This window comes from Crinia signifera, chromosome 4, assembly GCF_055691185.1.
Source record: "Crinia signifera chromosome 4, ASM5569118v1, whole genome shotgun sequence".
Classification (NCBI taxonomy): domain Eukaryota; kingdom Metazoa; phylum Chordata; class Amphibia; order Anura; family Myobatrachidae; genus Crinia; species Crinia signifera.
In genome coordinates, this window is record NC_139220.1 from 173,424,204 (window position 1) to 173,431,256 (window position 7,053).

Consider the following 7,053-nt stretch of genomic DNA (forward strand, 5'->3'; position numbering starts at 1 on the left):
GGGATTGACAATTCAAAAGATATACAAACATAAAGAAGTTAAATGAGATGCTTAGTAAAAAGTTAACATTCCCAACATACTGTAGCAATTGTACAACAGAGATGTTGTATCTATTATTTTGTGGTGTAGGGTCACCACTGTAGGTTGTACCCACCTTAGGCTGCTGGGTGCACTGATTGATTGATCTACTCTTTTATATACTGTAGCAATTGTATCCCCAGGGGTACAGTGCATTGTCAAATTTAAAGAGCCGAAATGACTCATGTTTTGGTAGAGGAACTTGATTGAGAGTGTGCAGGAGAACCTCTAGATGGACTTCTGGGCATTATATGTGCATGTACAGCTTCTGGGTTGTCAAATATAAATGTTTGCCCATGATCAGTGAGCTTCAATCTGGCGGGGTATAAGAGTGCAAATTGGTGAGAATTATTTTCTCTTATGGGCCACTGCGGCCGAGTTATTGTGAAAGACAAGAATGCAGCGCTCATCAATAACTAGCAACCTCTTTTTTTGTGCCATTATAATTCTCTCCAAAAACTTTCTATCACTGGGCAAAGATAAGTATGGGGCCTGTCACAACCTGGACCCAGTCTATGAGCCCTTTCAGGTGTACTTAGGTCTTCCATAAGGTGGAGGGATTCAACCAGTTGTTTACTTAATATTCTATGAAGGTTGACCCTCTGATTTGTTTGAGTATCCCAACAAAGCAGAGATTGTTTTGCTGTGACGATTCTCCAAATCGTCTACCTTATCGATCAACGATTGATGCAGTGTTGGATCTGCAGGTTGCCTGTATAGCAATCATACTATCCTCGACACAAGTGGCAGATAGTATCACGTGGCAGTGATGTTTAGCAGTAGTGGTGGGTTATCCGGGACACGTGGAGTGATCCATGTAGCAACAACATAGGGTAACACAGCAGGTCTTCTGAAGTAAGTGTGAGATTATCTGCAGAGCAGTAGTGAAGGGCAGTTGAAGAGTTCTCTTCATGCCATGTGTAGTCTCCTTGACAGTGGCACCACAGTGCAGCAGCAGTAAGGTCTCTGGTTGGTGGGCGGCGTCCACTATAGCGTGGCAGGGCAATGGCCCACAACAAGACTCTGTAGGTGCTTGGAAAAAGGGGGGTTTAACTAGTGGCTTGGTGGCCTGTAGTTAAAGGGCGCCTTTAGGGGTGGTTTGGCAAGCTGCTCCTACTTGGGGGTGTCAATCCCCGGGTATGGTTACAAATGGAAAAAAGGAGGTGGGTGGAGCGCTATGAGCAATAATTGGTTAGAAATGAATTTAGAACATGAAAAATTTATTGGGATAGGAAAAAATTCAACTTGTGCTATGTACTATGTTAGTATATAATATAGTATTTGGACACAACGTGTTGCACAAATTATCAAAAAATACAGAAATATGTTAAAAAGAAAATGTACATTGGTATGGAAATAAAAAGGTTGTAAAAAATGAGGATCTGATACTTATGGTCAGAAGTCCCGTTTACCCCAGGGTGCGGAGACGAAGGTGAAGTTGGGGTGATCCTGGGATCAATCCTTAGATTGCTGGAGATTGTGGGAGTCCATTAAACCTTGCCGGATTCTTGTTTTCACGCTGGAGGATGCTGTTAGAGCCCCTGATGGAGTGTGGGGAGTCCTCAACAATAATGCGGAGTTTGTAATCCTGATTGTGCAGGTGGTGGTTCCCAAATTGATGATATAGCTCTTAAGGCCCAGGTAATGCAGAGTTATAGTAGTCAGTCTCCAAATGACTGTATTGCAGATGGGTGATGGGGAGGGATCAGACCATAGATGCCCAATTAAAATCAGCAGGTGCTCCCTGACATGTTTCGCCGTCCAACTGACAGCTTTTTCATGGTAAGCAAATAATATATTATTTCCTATGTAAGCAAACATTTAATTAAATTAAAGCTTTTTATGATAAAATGTTAATAAACAATATTCAGATTTGATTTCCCATTAGACTTATATTGTTATTATATTTCAAAGGATCAACATTTTCCGTGAGGCTATACACTAGGGAAATAAGACAAACATACATTGATGACAACATAGGAATATAACATGAAACCGTGAAATATCCTGCTCATAGACTCATGAGATAAAAATGGTTTATAATAGGGGCATATGGCAGAATTGTATTTATTTAAATTGCCAAGGGAGGAGAAGAAAGAATGAAAACTCTGGGTGGGGGCACCCTTACATCACAGATAATATGTATGAATACGGTATTAAACTTGCATTTCTTTATTGGATATACTCTAAAATTAAATAAGTAGGTTCCTAATTATAACACATAAATGAACGCTGCAAAAATATAGAAATTATAGTGGGGCAATATTTGCCTATTGTGCTAATTTGGGAAACAACAAATGGTTAAATGGCATTAGAGTATGATCCTCATTTGTCCTGAATTACTACCAGGGTATGGGTATTGGTACAAAGGATTTCAATCATAGGACCTTTTCCATAAAACCATGTGTCTCCAAAGAGCAGGTGCTGCAAGAGTATTGATTGTTAATACACAAATACAGTGTTTGCAGCTGTTGCTGTGGACAGCTTGAGCACAATGGCCCTTATTCTGGTTGGTGCGGATATTCCCGCATTCTTACGGAGCGGTCCGCACGCCACGGTGTTTTGCCGCATGCGGCCATCGTCCGTAGAAACGCCCACGGGTCCTCCGCATTCGGACGGACTCACTCTTTAAGAACAGGGCGTGTTTACGGACGACATACAAACCATGCGTGTGCGGGAGAAACACTCCGATTCTGCACGGTATTACAGAGTATTACAGAGTATGCTCGGAAATACCGCATCCGAACGGGAGCCAAGCGGTGCTACCGCCCGTAAGCGGAGTATTTACGCCAAACAACCCACTATGAAGTATCTTCTGCAATACATCACATGACCCACTTATTATACATGTCTAATACACATGTGTATTGATAGTATTAATATTCAGTCATGTCCATTGTTAGCAGTTTTTAAGTGTGGGACAAGTACAGCATATGTGGGGGATTACTAAGGTTTCCTTGAAGCAGCAATGGTTTCAATTAAAGCACTGACAAGCGGCCTATTAGTGAGTAATGAGTAAAGGAGTAGATTCTATTGGGTTCAGGTGTTAATGGTTGTAGTCATTAGGCGTACGTTCGCCTACCGCATGAACGAGTGGTGTCCGCAAAGCAATAGTACACTTGTGGACACCGCACATTTCTGCCCTTTTTGATCGCGTGCATTCGGAGTGGTTTCCGAATGTACGCCCCCCAACATAAGTGTACTCCCCCGTGTCCGCCCATGTTTCCGCCCCGTTTTGCCCACTTTGAAACTACGCCCATGTGTCATTCCGCATGACGCCCATAATACGCCCCTATTTCCCGACTGATAGCGGTGAACAGTTTTGGACGGGATTTGCCCGAACTGGTACCGAGTCAAGGCGTGGCACATGCGCGTAGCGTTCTCCACGCATGCGCAGACGCCGTAAAGACGCGATCCGTAAGTACGCGGTAAAGTCCGCGTCAATCAGAATAAGGGCCAATATGAGCAGAGGTGCCGGTAATTATAACACTTGTGGGAGAGGGCAGTCAGCTACTCCGTACATAATTACTATTACAGTATGTATGAGAAAGACTCACTGGATTAGTCCAGTTGTTGCGCTGGCTTGTAATGAATAGTCATGCTAAGGAGAGCCGCCGTCCTCGCTTCCTCTGCTGAGCTGTTTCCTGTGTCTGTTCCAGAGAAATCTGCCCTCAAAGAACAAGAACAGCCATGAAATTACATTTCAGAAAGAAACAAATCGATTTACCCACAATATCTCAGGAAGCAATTGACCAATATGGACCAGCCTGGTATCAGATTGAAGGCTCAGCGATTTGGGTTTGAGATCAAACTTCTGCTTCTGTGATGCCGGGGGAGGAACTGGCAGCCATTGGAACTGGATGGGGGTTGGAATTAGCGGGTCCCACGTTATCCTATGTAAAACATTCCAGCTTTAACTGGTGGTATCTCAGGTTCCTGGGGGGCTAGCAACGCTGTCATAAATGGGGGAGGGGCACGTGCCCGGGTGCCCCTGCCTGAATCCGCCCATGGTTTCACTCAACGGGTCCAACTGCCACCAGCAAAAATTACTTTTACCCACATCCTCAGTTCTGCCTGGACTGTTGTGGAAAATGCCTAAGGGCATTTAAAGGGAAATTGGCGCTGCATGATGAAGTGCACTGATGTGGACCTCAAACTGATCCCAAAAGTGGTCGCTGCCTGCTGTATTCTCCATAAAGTATGCAAGATACAGAAGGAACATTTCCTACCGCAGTGTATGAGGGGTGACACAGTAGTGCCTAATTAATAAGGAAACACTTGTGGCAAACCCTCCCTCCATAAAGGACAACATCAAGTTCTTGCTATGAAAAAAAAAGGTTTATGTTGTTCAATAAAACTTTTTGTTTTAAAAATAAAAGACTTTTTTATTTAAAGTGTAACACACACACAAGTGGGTCAATAAGTGCAACTGTGATAGTGTATGCTATTACTACCACTGGCTGAGGTGTACGGTATTACTGCCATTAGCTGCACACCATTATGTTTAATAAAGAAATGGTTTATAGCTACTCACCTTATAAAAGACAATCAAACTTAATATTTGAACTGACACACAAGTGGGTCGTAATTTCAAGGTTACAATATGTGCAAATATGATAGTGTGTTTGAAACATTGTGTAAACTCTTTACCACTTATCTACCTGTGGTAGCTTGACATATCACATTAGAATGAGGGAGGTATTTTTTTACCTACACTAGTATTAAAAAACTGTTAACATTTTAAATATTTTACATACAAATATTAAAACTGGAACCTTTTTTACCATACGACACCTTTACAGACAGGGTTACGGAAGATGCCTGTAGATAGAGAAATCTTTGATGCAGACGGTGTGGCAGCAGGGTCATAAAAACTGGGCTTTTCCATATTGGGGATAAGGCTGCTCCTGCATTGGGCTTTGGTAACTTGTTTGTGAGGGGTTTCTATTTATTAAGCATTCAAGGAATGCAAGATGGATGTTATGGGATTCCCTGGTAAGACGCTTTTGCATAGACATTATCTGGTTGACAAATGATTGATGCATTTCCTTTTCTGCGGTTATGAAGTGTTCTTGGTGTGCATCCTCAAAAGCCTCCATTGCAGAGTCCATCTCCGGAGCTGGTCCAACAAGACATGGCTTTCACCATCTCCTCAGATTTATTGAGCTTCTTCCTCTGCTTTGGAATGGTGTACACTGCAAGGGGGTTAAAAAAGAACATCGCAAAAAGCATTAAAAACTAAAATGAACAAATCCACAACAGATGTGAAGCAGACATGTATTTGTCTAAATACTCCACCTGCCATAAAACTACTCAAGTTAAGTTTTTGAAAACATCTTGTGCGAAGCTTTACCCTTGTCTAAATGGTGGTTGTGGACTTTTAAAACATCTAGCACATGGATTTAACTGTGTTTGTTCATAATTGCTGACATAAATTTTGTGTATATGTTCTTAGGATTTGATGTTTCTTTGAACATAAAGACTGTACCATACATTAAATTAGCTTAGCAAAGAATGCATTCATGTGTTCTTTGGCCTATTCCAAACTATAGGCTTGCTACACTCTGTGGTGCAGGGGGGATTTTTGAGGGGTCACCTCGCAAATGCCGGGTCACTCCCAGGACAGACCCATGTCCAGGGGTTAAAGTGAGGGAGAACGGGGTGGAACTGAGTTCCACCACCTCAAATGGTGAGGTGGAACATTTTAATCTCCGCATTGACCCTGCACAGTAATTCTCACAGAAAAGCATTCTAGTTTGCAGGGGGATGCCAAAACCCCTACCACTGGCCCTGTCTCTGCCTAATGGGGGATGGGGAGGGGAGGTAATTAGGTGGCATAGAGAAATGAGTTCCCCCACCTCTGCATTACCACTTTAAGCCCTGCCCATGTCCAAATCCCAGGTGCGACCCGGCATTTGCGAAGTGAAAGAGGTATAACAAAAATACCAGGTAGGGAGTTGTCATGTTCAAAAACTCTGGGATGTGTATATCAATGGAAAAGTGCGATTATAGTGGACAAGCACAAATAACGTAGTGCCGGTCTTCATTATTTGCAGTCAGTCAATGTGCTTTAATGAAACATTTAGTTCTTTTGCACATTGAAGGAGTACATAATACTGTTGAGACTGTAAAATGATAATAAATTAGTCATTGGTAAACCAATACTAAAATCAGTTGTCAGGAGTTTCTTGTATGCACTATGCCTACTTATTAGATTCTTTTGAAATGTCAATGCTAATAAATAATGTACAAAGTGTGTAAACCGTCCCAGTTCAAATGTCAGTGAGACTTCTGATGGCTTTTAATGACATTAAATGTTGACAGTGTTTGATTATATTGTTACAAACTTTTTACATTGAGAGCAGGGTCTGTAAACAGTTCCATCATCATACATATTTATTAGCAAATGCTTTGTACTGTGTGATGACTGATCCCTTTGAAATACACTCATCGCACAATACAGCTGTTGGGCAATTCAGCACATGTGTTTGTTGTGCTATGTTTTTGAATCATGTGCTAGTAGATGAATTTGGTCAGGGTATGATATATATACTAATTCATTTTAGTTTTGCATGAAATATCCATATGGGGTCATTTTGACTTCAACATAAAAATAGACAGCATTGAAACTATTGACATTGACCTTTAGAAATTATATCCCAAAAAAGTGTGTGGGGGTCCTGGTCAACCAGTTTGTGACCACCCCAATCCACTGGCTTTAGAGTATGCAACACTCCTCCCTGCAGAGTCCACTGATGACAGTGTTACAACATATTTACTCAGTGTCTGCCATAATGCCAGCCCCCAACACACTGAGCCAGTGTTGTGGGTACTGTTAAAGGTGTTCTTGTCTACATCCTTGCAATGGTAGGAAGTAAGGAAATCTTAATCTAGCTCTGTGAGTTTCTAATTCTACCCATGCAGCAGAATAGTCTCAGAAAGCTAGATGATCTCTCTGGGTTTTGACAAGAGTTG

General features: G+C 42.0%; 1 long non-coding RNA gene across 1 annotated transcript; it reads right to left on the reverse strand.

Moving 5' to 3' along the window:
* Positions 1 to 1,426: 1,426 nt before the first annotated feature.
* LOC146072466 (uncharacterized) lies at positions 1,427 to 5,239 on the reverse strand. The gene is made up of 3 exons (XR_014473140.1): positions 4,863 to 5,239; positions 3,636 to 3,743; positions 1,427 to 1,883 (listed from the first exon to the last, which is right to left on the reverse strand). It is a non-coding gene; the product is annotated as an uncharacterized LOC146072466 (long non-coding RNA).
* Between the last annotated feature and the right edge of the window lie 1,814 nt (positions 5,240 to 7,053).